We start from the raw sequence: 14,060 nt of genomic DNA on the forward strand, positions 1-14,060 counted from the left end.
GTTTGCAAAGTGCAGCAGAACAGTCTCGACAACGCCTTCGACCTGGTGGAGACAAAAATAAATTACCTTGATCTGACGTGGACTCAGTGGATTTAACGTGATGGCCGTGTTTTAAGTTTTAACACAGCTGTAAATGTATTTCATTGGATTGGAGCATTGGACTATTCGAGTCTTTTTCAAACCGCAGCTTCACAGCTGTTATTTCCCCTTTTAAGTAGCGCCGAGATCGACAGGTTTTGGCGGATTGTAAATCTACTTGCATGCAGCAATGGCATTTGGCTTCATATTCAAACAAACAGCCACCTTACCCGTTGTTAACCCTGCATTGGTTGGTCCGAGTGTCATTTATTGCAGCCCGCGATTTGTTTTACAGGTTGACGAGGACGACGGCTCCAATTAACTCCCACTGCCAGCTATAGACGTGCCAGTCCGCTAGTGCTAACGTAGGCCTACAGTACCTGCCACCTGGTATGCTGTTGTTGCTGCAGTGCTAACTACAACTGAATCATTTTGGCTCAAATGTGTAGTCCGAGAAAATCACTTCTGGGACGGTTTATTTATACTAGTATATAGTAATACTGGTAAGTCTGGAATTGGACAGTGACATGACAACAATCTACATGGTGTCCGTGCAATGTGCATATTGTCTATTTTGCATCATTTCCATCTCAGAATAGGTTTTAAAAAATCACACCCGTGTGAAGTGAGGGACGCTCTTAATATCATCTTACAACATCAAGTATGGAATTCGGTATAGCTTGGGAGCAGCTGTAAATGTTACATTATTCAATGGTCATCCAATCCATGTCTATTCACTTATAAGGTATGTTTTACGTGTAACCAATATTAATCTAACTCTAATATATTAAAGTCAAACTCATGTTGCTATGATTAGGTGATCTAATGATGATGTAAAACAAACATTAAATTCTCTTTATTGTTAATGGGATTTAATGATTGTTAGGGACAAAACAAGCATTAATTTCTCTTCATTGTCAATGGCGTTTTTAAAACAAACATTGAACTAAAAACAAACATTAAACCTGTATATAGGAGGGAAATCAACTGTGAAGTGAGGGGCGCTCTTATCGTCATGACTCATTTCATACTGGCCACTCAGAATGCCTGTTGCCACAAATTTACGTCATAGGCCTATTTGGCAGACATTTGACCTAATTTCTCCTTTCATTGTCGATGGCAAATATGAGACGTGTGGGGACAAGATGACGTAAATTTCCCCTTCATTGTCAATGGCATTTAATGTTTGTTGCACACATTTTACCTAATTTCTCCTTTCATTGTCGATGGCAAATATGAGAAAGATGATGTAAATTGTCCCTTCATTGTCAATGGCATTTTGTGGGGACAAAAGCTGTATGAGGGGTTAGCGCCTCTCAAAAAAACACAGAACACTCGCACATCCTTCTCAATTTTATATGCACTAAGCAATAGGCAACTAATCATGACCATAGGCAAATTTAGTATGTTTGTTACAACAACTACAAGTTTGTTTCTATTTTCTTTTTCTAAAGTTAGTTTTATTTTCATTTCAGTAAACTAAAATTCTTTCAGTTCTGTTGTGTCTCCCTCTCCCATAGTGTCCTGTGCTGCTCTAAACAGTCTCCATACTGTAATGTTTAACACCCTGAGCTGGAGTCGAACCCTGATCTCCAACTCAGTAGACCAGGCAAGCAACAAGCCACACCAAGAGAGCTAGCTCCCTTGGAGGAGCAATTTACGGCCGGGTCTTTTGCAGGGTCGTTAACACTACTTTCTGAAGCGCGCACCGTGCTTCTCGCTTCACTCCTCGAGTCCCTCACGTCCCTGGTGCACAGGGGCATGCTCCAGCGGTCCTTGACCACTTCTGACACCAATGTAACGTTTAACACCCTGAGCTGGAGTCGAACCCCGATCTCCAACTCAGTAGACCAGGCAAGCAACAAGCCACACCAATAGAGATGGCTCCCTTGGAGGAGCAACGGCCGGGTCTTTTGCAGGGTAGTTACAATACACAAGAGGTCTAATGAAAATGCTGTCTCATTTTCATTTGCACAAAGAGATTTGTCCATAATCTTTGCAAATCATGGTCTAACCTAAATTAGGCAATCTAAGGGTTTGTGAGCAATGAGCATATCGTTTCTCAAAGATGTGCAGGTTGCCACAGACCACCACTTATTTCCTTACCTGCAAAACAGAACCACAGACAATCCATAACCACAATGCAACATTACACATTGCCCTCTCTCCTCAATCCTACCTGGAGAAGAGGGACTATGTGAGAATGCTGTATATGGGTTAGAGCTCAGCTATTGTCCCCTCCAAACATGAAACCAAGTTCAACTAGAAAAGGTGATCCTTGGAGGTCAGTCAGGTCTCCACCAGGTTAGGTAGGTTATTGAGTATGCAAAGGCTCAATTTATGTAATTTAGATAGCATGTTTATGTAGACATAGCACTCTATAGTAATGTATAGTATACTCATTGTTTAATTTTTCCAGATATTGTACTGTTAGACAGATGTTAGGTTCTTAGCTAGCTTATGATTCTTGATAACTATATTTTTATAGCCTATATTATGTATTACCATGTGTTGTTCTTGCTTACAGTAAATCGCTCTGGATTAAATAAATGACTAAATTGTTATTGTGGGCCAGCAATGTTCGGAATTCGTCAATCAGGATGAAATATGAAAAATCGGACGGATCCGACTTGGATCACGTCACTATAGAGATAATATGTATTGATTTGAGTTGTAGGAGTAATATAAAAACAATCACAAAAATCGTCCTTGTGGGCAATAAAACCCTTGTGGGTTAAAAAAGGTTGCCATTTGTTCCTCAATGTAGTGCGAATGCGCATGCAAAGTTTGACTGCAATCAAAGAGTCAACCAAAGAACTAGATTCAGGATCACTGTTCAACAAAAACACATTGAAGACCCGAACAGGAGCACTTATGTACAAGGTTTCTTCAACTATGCATGCATGCACCTCTTGGTACCACAGCACCTCAAAAGGCCCTGAATACAAGGCTCCAGACTCCAGACTACTACTTGGCCTCACTCCCAGATCCCACCTCAGCCCTGCCCATTTTGATAGGCTGGAATGGCTGAGGGTCGACGATAGCAACTTGCAATCGTTCTGGTCTATAAGATTTGCTACACCACCAAGATAGTGAAGATTCAAGATACCCATGTACCTGTCAAGTCCACATATATAACTTGAATGAGTAAATCAATGTGGAAGGAGGTAAGAAGGTGGCGAACTTTAAAGAGGGTCCAATTAAGACAGCTCTGTGCAGTTGAAGTAGAAAAATCATTTATTTCATAAAGGGTTAAAAAACGACCAACGCGTTTCGGCCAGAATCATCAGGGGGATCAACTGAGGGATTAAATTCATTCCGCTCCTATGCCACTAACATGTGGAATGCCCTACCAATGTGAATCCTCCTTCAAAACTGCTCTCAAAGGGCACCTATGGACGGCTGCAATTCGAAACTGGCCCCCGTTGTCCCCATTGTGAGGACTGAAACGGCAAGTCACGTGTCGGGTTCGTCAAACCAGGGCGCTTTATTGCACAATAACTTAAGTAAACACAAATAAAGTCTCTTTTTCCCACAGGATTCGCCTGTACAGTGTACAGGCACATAACTGTGTGGCCACACAGCTCCAACTCAGTAGTCAAGGTGTCGCTGGTGATGACACAACAGTGATAGGCCTGATCACTGACGATGATGAGACAGCCTAAAGGAGAGATGCAATGGTGCCAGGAGAACAACCTAACTTTTGTCATCGACAAGACGAAAGATTTTTATTGTGGACCACAGGAAGCCAGATGGAGAAATTCCTCAGCATCCACATCACTGAGAATCTCACCTGGGATGAACATGGGAACTGTTACTGACCTCAATCGCCAAGCTTTGCAGAAGGTTGTGTGGGCACTGGGCAGCCCAGCTCATCATACGTATATGATATGTAGATTAGACAGTAGATTAAAGGTGTCCTGTATCAGGGCTACTTTTTCCCCACATTTTATCTGCCCCCCTAGAGGCCTGTGCCCATGAGCTATGACCCTGGAAAGCCTGTGCATAAATCCACCACCATCTACTTCAGCTTTACAGCCTGCCACATGTGATATCCATGAATCCACCAACAAGGGGATGTGGCCATCAGTGTACTATGTTCAGAGCCATTTATTTTCTTTTTCTTTAATCTTTGGTCTGTTATCTATTCTATATATCTATTCTATATTGGAGAAGTTGTACCCAACACATGGCAAGAAACCCAAAGCCACAACAGCTACGTCGCTATTGCAACACCCACAACACCATCTTACACACTACACCCACACACACTCACACGGCAGTGACGTCACACACTTACCTTCGCAGTGTTCGGGACCTATCTCCTCCTATCGCGCCGAACGCCAAAACTCGACACCACCCGCCAAAAAATGTTCATTGCAGTGCCACCAAAGATGCCTCCCGTCCACACTCACGGCGGCAATGCATTTGTTTACTACAAACATTATCGCCCGAAGCACCCACACCCCCGGAACACTGTTGCCCTTTCACCACGCTAAATTCGCCAGGTCTATGCAAGTGAGCACAAATTACATGTGAGAAAATTCATTCACAAGCCCACAAATGCCATTCAAATGCCATTCAACACACACTACGACTCGCTTACAATTCGCAAACCTGGCAACACTGCCCTGTCTTCTAATAGGCCCACACTAGCCCCCTTTTTTACTAGCTCCTCACCACTCGCCCTACACACTTCCACTCGGTTTGAGCATAGATATATAAATAATAGAGACGCAATGCAATGCAAGTGGATGGGAGGGGAATTCCGGTGCCGTCTCTATTATTTATATATCTATGCTCAAACCAAGTGGAAGTGTGTAGGACGAGTGGCGGGGAGCTAGTTTCAAAAAGGGGGTAGCTCTCAGAAACTGATTCTGATCTCCCGCAGGAGAAGAGAAACGAGGAAGGGGAGAGGAATTGTAGCCTCACGATTTTGCTTATTCCTTCTAAATCTCTGTATTTAAAATATCGCTCTCTCAGCGAATCTCTTAGTTCCATCAACATTGTACTTTGTCTGTAGTTTGTTTGTGCCTACATATTACGATTACACGGAACGCTTTGGCTATTTTCGCCTGCCAGCCAACTGCAGAGTACACACGCCTGCACACACACGCACACGCACGCCTGGCTTTCACACACACACACGCACGCCTGGAAGCCACGATCTCTCTCTCTCTCTCTCTCTCTCGCCACACCTCTCTCTCGCTACGCCCCACACACACAGGCTATACACGCATGGCGGCGCCGCAGCAGCGAGACAGGACGTTATAATCTTGAGTTTCATTAAATAACTGTCTTTCTCCGCACGCGCACGTGCGCACACAACATTATTCAAGTGAAATGCGTAACGGCAATATTGGGCTAATATAGGCTACCAATACAGGACGTTATAATCTTCACTTTCATTAAATAACTGTCTTTCTCCACACGCGCACGTGCGCACACAACATTATTCAAGTGAAATGCATAACGCCAATATTGGGCTAATATAGGCTACCAATAAACAACCAGCTCATATACCCACCAAATACAACTATCATCCCATTGCAGAAAATAGTTACAAAATGTAATTGAGGCTACATACAGTGGTGTCCCCTTCGTCTGTACCAGGCTGACTTCTATAGGTTTTGAAATGTACCTTTCTTTTTTTCTTTTTTTCTTTTCTTTTTTTACCCAGGGAAGTAGCTGAGCACAGGTGCTCATTTTCAGCAACGCCCTGCACATCGAAACACACACACACACACACACAATGTCATGTCAAAGGTACCTCTGGAAGCCACACCTCTGATTGGTCGGGTTTAGTCTTAAGGGGTGTGTTTTTTTCACCCACTGTGTAATACAATGAATGGACGGTAGGTGGCAGTAGTACAGAGGCCAGAGAAACTATAAGACAAACGCACATGGAATGGGAAATAGAGGGGGGAAAATGGAAATGGTAGGGTTTTTATTTTTGGTATTTGACTTTGCTACTGATGATTGTACGCAACAACAACTATTGCATTGTGTGTTTGAGCTGACAGGCCCTTTTTTATGTCAATCAATCAAGTCATCTCAGGTCATCTCAAGCGGCAGATGCAAAAATAGTTTTTTATATTAAAATTATATATATTTTTAGGGCCATGTCATGTGCTCTACCTGCAAAGCCTTTGTGATCTATAACTTTTGGGCACCGCTTAACGTCAGATCAGGGGTTTTGTCGGCCAGCGCCAAAAATGCTCCCCGACAGCATAATCGGAGCAAATACCAGCCATAACGTGTTGACTACACTACACTACACTAATAAGGACACTTATTATAACTAATAATAATAACTAATAACCCATCCGTTACTACATGTGGATCAACTCCCGCAATTTCCTTCTTCCCATAGTGCGCGGCAACGTAACTCTGGGATGAGCTGCCGCGAAGCGGCCGCGAAATTCTAGTTGACTATATATCGTTGCTCTGGGTGAACAGTGTTGTGTAATTGACTGGCTGGCCCTGGGGCAACTAGAGATGTTGGTCACTATTGTCACACCTCAGTGAGTCACAGTTGGAGAGGCTAGGCTTGTAACAAATCATAGTCCTCTGACATTCATGCTATAGCTGTCCCCAGCTTGCAGAGCAACAACAACAAAAGGCCTCAGAGCCAAGGGCAGCACATAAAAAAGCTACTCAGATTTACAATTCAGCACAGCCTATATCTGCAAATGAGGATTAACTGATCCAAATCAGTAACAGATAACACACCATAGTATTAGTTACGTTGTCTCTCTAACCTTAGAAATAGCTTGAAAACCTCTGTCCTGGCAAATGTCAAGGGAGTATTATGTTGCCTCAACACGCAAGGGAGAGAACAGATGGGGACATGCTCCCGTTGTTGGGCCAACAGGACACTTAAATGGGCAGATTGCACATTTACATTTACGCCTCAGAGCGGAAGACATAAAGAGCCATTGCTCAATACAGACATGGGTAACATGCATCATTGCATTGAACATAGTCCACAATGACTGCAGCAGATGATAGTGTTACTGTCTGAGTATAAATGGATGGTCACTTATTCACTGATGCAGGAATTTAGAATATGTTCTTGCAATAGGTTACTGAAATTAAAATTGTGTCAGCAAAGGTGCACACCAGACATCTCAGTTTTGGCATTATTTCAGAAAATAAAATAATTTATACTGTCTACCGCAGACAAGACAAGGCACAGGTCTGAGACATAAATAAAAAAGAAAACTATTGCAAATGTCTCTTCCTGGGGACGAGAAGTGTATTCCGATTATGCCTGGATGCCAGTGTGCATCCCAAAATCCTCCAGTTTGATTTTTATCCCATCTATCATTATTCTCTTTGGCAAACACAATGCCATTGGTTCCCAGAAGAATTATAGGGCAGCACTGCAGAAGACAAACAATTTACTGGCACTTTGCCTCACTGAACAGCACTGTCAGCTTGCCAGGAACCATCCATTTTAAACAATACATGTTTTAGTCACCAAGCCCACACATTTGTTCTGGGAAGCAACTCATTGTATTCATAGATCTGTTTAAGTTATGTCACTTATTTTAAATGATGGGGCATATTCAAATACTGCAAAAGCGTATTCCCATCAAGCATGTAATGTATATATGTCTGGGATGTTGTTGTTGTTGTTGTTGTTTGCATAGTGATTTTGGACAAACATAAATGAGCTACCCTGTTGTCTGATAATTTCACAAAGCATAGAAAGAGTGTTGGGAATCTAAACACCTGCTTCTTTGCATCTCTGTATTGTCTGTGGTCTAGACTTCCTTCCTTGCCCTAAAAGAGCGAGAAGAGCAGATAAGATTCTTCTTGGCAGGCTTTTCCGCATTAACTCCCTCTCCAACAGGGGTGTAAATTAAGTGGGGAGCTAGTGCAGTGTGCTGAAGGAAGAATGTGGGCCCGAGGCAGACAGAACAGAGCAGCAGGATGCTCCAGGGGAGCCGAAGGCCATATTATGCTGCAGCAGGGCCAGAGAGCTCACTGTCTGACAGCCCCACGCCCTCGGTGGACACGCCAGGACCACTGCCACCGTATTCTCAGGACATTTACATTATTCAAAGATAAATGCATTGTCAATTTTGTGTCTCCAAACACTAGATATGTGTGCCGCTTCACTCCTCCTGCAGCCAAAGGTGGGCTCACCTCTGCCCGCCGCAAGACACACTACAAATGAAATCAAATGTCTTTCTCCATGGTGCAGAATTACTTAACCCTGCATGCTGCCACTGCGCTCCTGGATTTTAGTTTCTAATGCAGGGGCCTCTGGGTATGGAGGACAATGGAAGATGGGATGTCTGCTATATGACCCAAAATATTTCTTTGTGTGCTTAAGCAAAGTTGTGGTTGGTCACATTTCAATATGATAACTTTCACCAGGATTATCATTTTCCTGTGGTCAGTGTGGCAATTAAAATCACCTTTGAACTCACACATAATGAGATGTGAGATTATCAGTGTCTAGGAGCTTGTTGAGATTTAAAAGGTATACAGTCAATATTTGAGACCTGGACAATAATATTTCTCATAGCTTGAAATAAGATATAGGCTCCAGAACTGGAGCCTATAATGGCATACTAACCAGTGCACTGAATAGGAAATTGTGTCTACACAAAATATTATTCTAAACTTTGAATCTTAGTAGTAGGCCTAGAGCTGAAGCAGATAATATCCTTACTCCCAGATATCTGCCCTTATTCTGTCACAGTTATCTCATCTGGCTTTTTATCTTTTCTATAGTACTACTCACAAAGCAGGGGTGAGACCTCCAGCTAGGAGCTCATGCAGCTGATCTCTAAATGCTTCAGTTTCAGTGATACAGTAAGTTATACTGTAAATGGCAGCATACAATATAAGACAGGCTGTTCGATTACCCATCCCCTCTGATAAAAGTGCTCTCTCAGATGGACGGCTAACTTTAAAACTAAAACTTATGAATATAGTTATTCATACAACAATCCATCTCTCATTTCGAGAAGTCACAGACTATTTTACTGAAATAATGTGTCTAGGATTACAAATGAAAACCACACAGGATCATTCTTTATCCAGCAGACAGATTAAATTCCAAACCCTGTTACTGTAATAGGCACACTTGTAGCTCACCATGAATTAGAACTCTAATTATATTAGGTACTATTTTAAACAAAATAACACATTTCTCAGGATCCATAGGTGTAATTTATAGCAAAGCCAGGTTCATTTTCTTGGGCAATCAATTTCTTGGTGTAGCAGAAGACTAATATAATTATGTAAAGCGCTGAGAGCTGAGTATCGCAGTCAGCACAGAAGGGTTTTTCGAAGATAAATGAAGATGCAATTTATTCAGTCATAATTTCCTACAAAAAAATGCCATGAAAGAAATCCATAAGAGCATCGGTAAAGGGAAAGGCACTAATATTTTCTTATATAGACTACCAGAGCATTATAGTTGAGGCTTGGATAATGTATGACCTACTTCATGTTTCCACATATCAGTGAGCTATCTTTCACACAAGTAAGGTGGAGATGAGCCTTTTGGTCAAGCCCTCTAAATCATACTTGCTTGAAGTGAATCGTTTATCATAGTTACAATTATATCAAAACCACTAACATAAGACCTACAATCAATCAAAGCACACGTGTTTCTTTGACGATTCACATGATCAGGTTTGGGAAGTAATACCTACATCATGTAGTTTAGTGGTGATTAACTGCATTAAAAGCATACGGTACATTTTCATAGGTAACTGTTTTATCACCACACTACTTACTGTATAGCCACACTACTTATAGCCTACTTTATACAATGTTTTCAGTATATTATTCCCATACCCAAGTTGCTTTAACACCATTGCTAGGTCTACAGTATACAAACGTTAGAATTATACCTTTTCAATCCAGGACATTCCCTTCATTGAGAAGGAGCAATGGGAGAATGGTTAACAGCTAATCATGTTTTGTAATACTGTGTCTGCTGAGACATAGATCATGCAATAGTTAGTGCAACTCATATAGGATTCTCCATGTTTCTGCTTCTTGTAATGTTGCAATCAATCAATACATGTTGCAGTTTAGTAGCACACTTTAAAATTCAGTGTTGATTTAGTGCAGGGGTGGACAACTTTGACAATGGAGAGGGCCACTATATTTCCACACTCACTCCAGAGGGCCACATTGCATATACTCTCGTAGCAAAAATAGCAGATCTACAAGTAGATCAGCTATTTTTGCTATATTAATTGAAATCCTGAATTATTTTTTGTAATTTTTTAATTGGAATCCTGAAAAGTATTTTTTTTTATTTAATTTCAAATGCATTTATCATACAGAAAAAAGACAACATTTTAAAAATACTAGTCATTATTAGACTTTAAGTAATTCAAGCGGGTCATGTATGTTTGCATGTTTGGAATTGTAACAGCTGAAATAATATTAACCTGGGGGCAGGGGGCCACATTAAGTGAAGGTGGGGGCTGCATGTGGCGATGTGAGGGAGTAGCAGAAATGGTGCCATCTTATAATGAGTATAGTGAGGATCAAATTATACAGTATAGGCCTACAGTGAAGATAAGGTTGAAAAGGTTTCTTTAAATTAATCAGTATTATAGGCCAAAAGAGAATTCATATGGTCTGAACTATATAACCTTGGGATATATGCTGGGATATATTGGTCAACAATGAATTAATTAATATATTTTTTGGTCAAAGTCTTGTCATAAAGACATCCCTGCAGTTTACAGGATTATAAGACACCAAAAACATAAGCCACTTCCTGAACACTATTCCTGATTGTGTGAGTTTGAATGGCAACAGGATGACACTACCAGTCCTACTGATTCACATTGTGTGAACTGATCTGAGTTAGAGGTTGCCAATCACAGATCTACAAGCTCACAATGCATCACAGTCTGAGTGTGACTCATTGTGAGCCTGTAGATCGGCTATTTTCAATGTGCAACACCAGTGTACAGCTAAGTAAAACTCATGATAGTGACATCATGCATAGGTTGAGAATAGGACATAACAGATAACTGTCCTCTAACATCTATATAGTTGCATTTTCAGTTTTTCACAGCAGTGGAAATAGGTTTGCTCATGAACTGAAGCCCAAGATGTCCATGTTATACAAATCAATTCACCTTTACATCAGAATGAGTATAAACTAGATTAAAACTGGCAATTATAGTCTTTGATATATATATACATAATATAATCCTGCAGTGAAACATTGAAGTCAAGCCTTTTGATACATACACAAAAAAACACCATAATTGTACATTGTTTTATTTGAAATGAAAGTTCAGTGAAAGCATATTCATTCAACTTGACATGTATTTATCAACAATTCAAGAGATATAATAAATAAAATAACTCAGAACACTTGACAACAACAAATAGTTTATTTCTTGTGAACTTAATACATTGTATCAAAGTGAGTAATTAAACCCCAAAAAATGTAAACAACCTGCAGTTCCAGAGCAACTACTGAAGTTTCCCTCTTTATTTGAAAGGCAACCCATCATAACATTAGGTTAATTTCCTTCAGACACAGCCCCTTGAAACTTGATCCCACAATATCTTTGCACCATTTGCGTTGTGATATTAACACTGTCTGCTCTGTCTTTGGTTTACTCTTCAATCTTCACAGACATGAGACCATGCATGACAGGCAAAGAATATAGGAAGCCGCATTATAGCCTATACTCTGAACTAATAAATACATGATAATTTAGCCTAAGTATATAGTTTAATCAAGTGCAATAGGCATGGAAAGTCAAGTTATCTAAAAACTGCAGTTATCCACATGAGTCTACTGTATTGTCAAGTCAACGTGCGGGGTGATTACTCGGAATCGGATAATCAAGTTATATTGCAGAGCATGGGCAAACTCCCTGGTAAGGCCCTCTTAATTATTAAATATTCTGTTTTGAAACCTCGTCTGACTTTGCTTTAAACTCAATGAAAGGACCATGTCAGTAGGTCAACAATATTGATGTTCTGTAGCCTATATTTATTGCAATTAAATTATTATTATTGTTTATCAATTCCGTTATTCGTCTGTTTAGCTGTGAAATTCCTCATTGATGATGCCTCCTATTAAATCTAATCTTTATTTTCTCTACATGTAGGCCAATATACACAATAGGATATGTTTAAGCAAACTTACAACAGATGAAATGTTAGAGCTATATGATTCTTGCTGGTATCATGGCTGTGTCTTCCTCTTTTCCACTGAAATGAATTCATAACTGGTGTCACTGTCCACACTCATGTCCTGTGCTGTGCAATCGCTTGAGAAAATCTCTTGGGATGGTGATGAATACTGTTCACTTGCAGCGGTGAATCCTCGCGATATGTTCTGCCAACGCTGATGTGCGTCGCCAGCGTCGTGGAAGAACGGCTCGGTGGGATGATTAAAGCCCTGTGGTGGTGAGTGTAGCACACAGTATTCATGCCCTGGGTATGGAGCAACTTGAGCAAGCTTGCTTCCGTCTACGGCTTTCATCCAAAATCCAATTCCGGACTCTGCACGCACGTTATATGTGGCATTTCTGCTGAACAAATACGCATCTAGTGTTCAAATATAGCCTATAGCCTGTCTACTACACCTTGATGCGCTCCTCCTGTCTGCCTGACGTCGAATATGGAAACCGGCTGACGCTCTGCTGGTGGTCCACCATACCTGATGAGGAAAATTCTACAATCTTTTCATCATGGACGGATAGTGTTTCGGGTTACTGGGTTAGCCAACGTCGTGGGAAAAAGGCGTCTTTGTGTCATAGTCCTACCTACATGTCACGGAGAAATCGAAATCAACTCCTGCTGTGCCCAATAAGTCCTTACAGCAGATTAGCTTAATGATTGTCAGCAACTCATGTCCTCATTAGTTTGTTAGCCTACCTACTGTAGCCTACTTCCAGGCCCCATTTGTAAATATTACCCTATACTGAGCAGGCGTGGTCTTAGCTTCTTTTATCCAATCAGGGACACAAGGGCCGGGCAGCTGCACTGCCTCTTATAACATAAAACTTTACTTTGAGAAAGTAGCCTACCAGTTGTCAGTTGAACATGTTATGATATTCTATGCTTTATTGGAAGTATTTTTGCACTATTCTTTCATTCAAAAGTTGCACATAGTCCTATAAGTCCTAAGGTGTAGGCAGCCTAAAGCTCAGCAAACAGGCCTGGTTAACAATAAACATGCTGACGATATAAACTTTTGTATGCCGTTTCATTGATATAAACTTTGAAAATGCTTTATTTTGTTTGTAATGAGTGTAATACTGCTGTCATCATTACAAGTGACTAGGCCAGGCCTACTGATTTACTGTGAAAGCATTCTTTTTGGCAGCAAACATTTGCAAAACGATGGAACACAATTATTCACCAAAATTGCCACACTTTACTATAAACATATGCATATAAGATAGCATATATATATTTGTTCAAATTAGACTGTCCAATAATTAATCTTGTGATTTTAAATGAATTGCAAATAGCATGGACCTAAACATTTAATCATATAATTGACACTTTTCAGCTGAATGGTAATTGTTTTCCCTTTTGTCCATTAAGTCAGAAAATGCCATTTGTCCATGTGGTAAGGGCACGCCATTGGAGGCCTATAAACTGTTAGACTTGCAGATGTGAATATATAGTCAACAAAATCATCAATTGGTTGACATCATCTTGGATTATCTTTGATTGTCATAGAATTGGCTCCAGAAAATTAGACAATATCTCATGGACCTATGAGCGGTGATAGATGAAGCGCTTTCAAAGGCATGAACGTTACCGTGTTCAGGGGGCTGTGTGGGGTTGGAGGCAGCTGATATAAAAACCTCACCCAGGGTTAAAATGGCCGCCATTCATTACATGAATGAGTCTGAGATGGATATAACCTATAGTTTTTATTGTGAGCATCTGAAAAGGAAAAATGAATGGAATCAATAAGCTACAACTTCACAAGGGGTGTTTAATTACAAGTCGAA

This window comes from Protomyctophum parallelum (genome assembly GCF_964188405.1).
Source record: "Protomyctophum parallelum genome assembly, chromosome: 11".
NCBI classification, from domain to species: domain Eukaryota; kingdom Metazoa; phylum Chordata; class Actinopteri; order Myctophiformes; family Myctophidae; genus Protomyctophum; species Protomyctophum parallelum.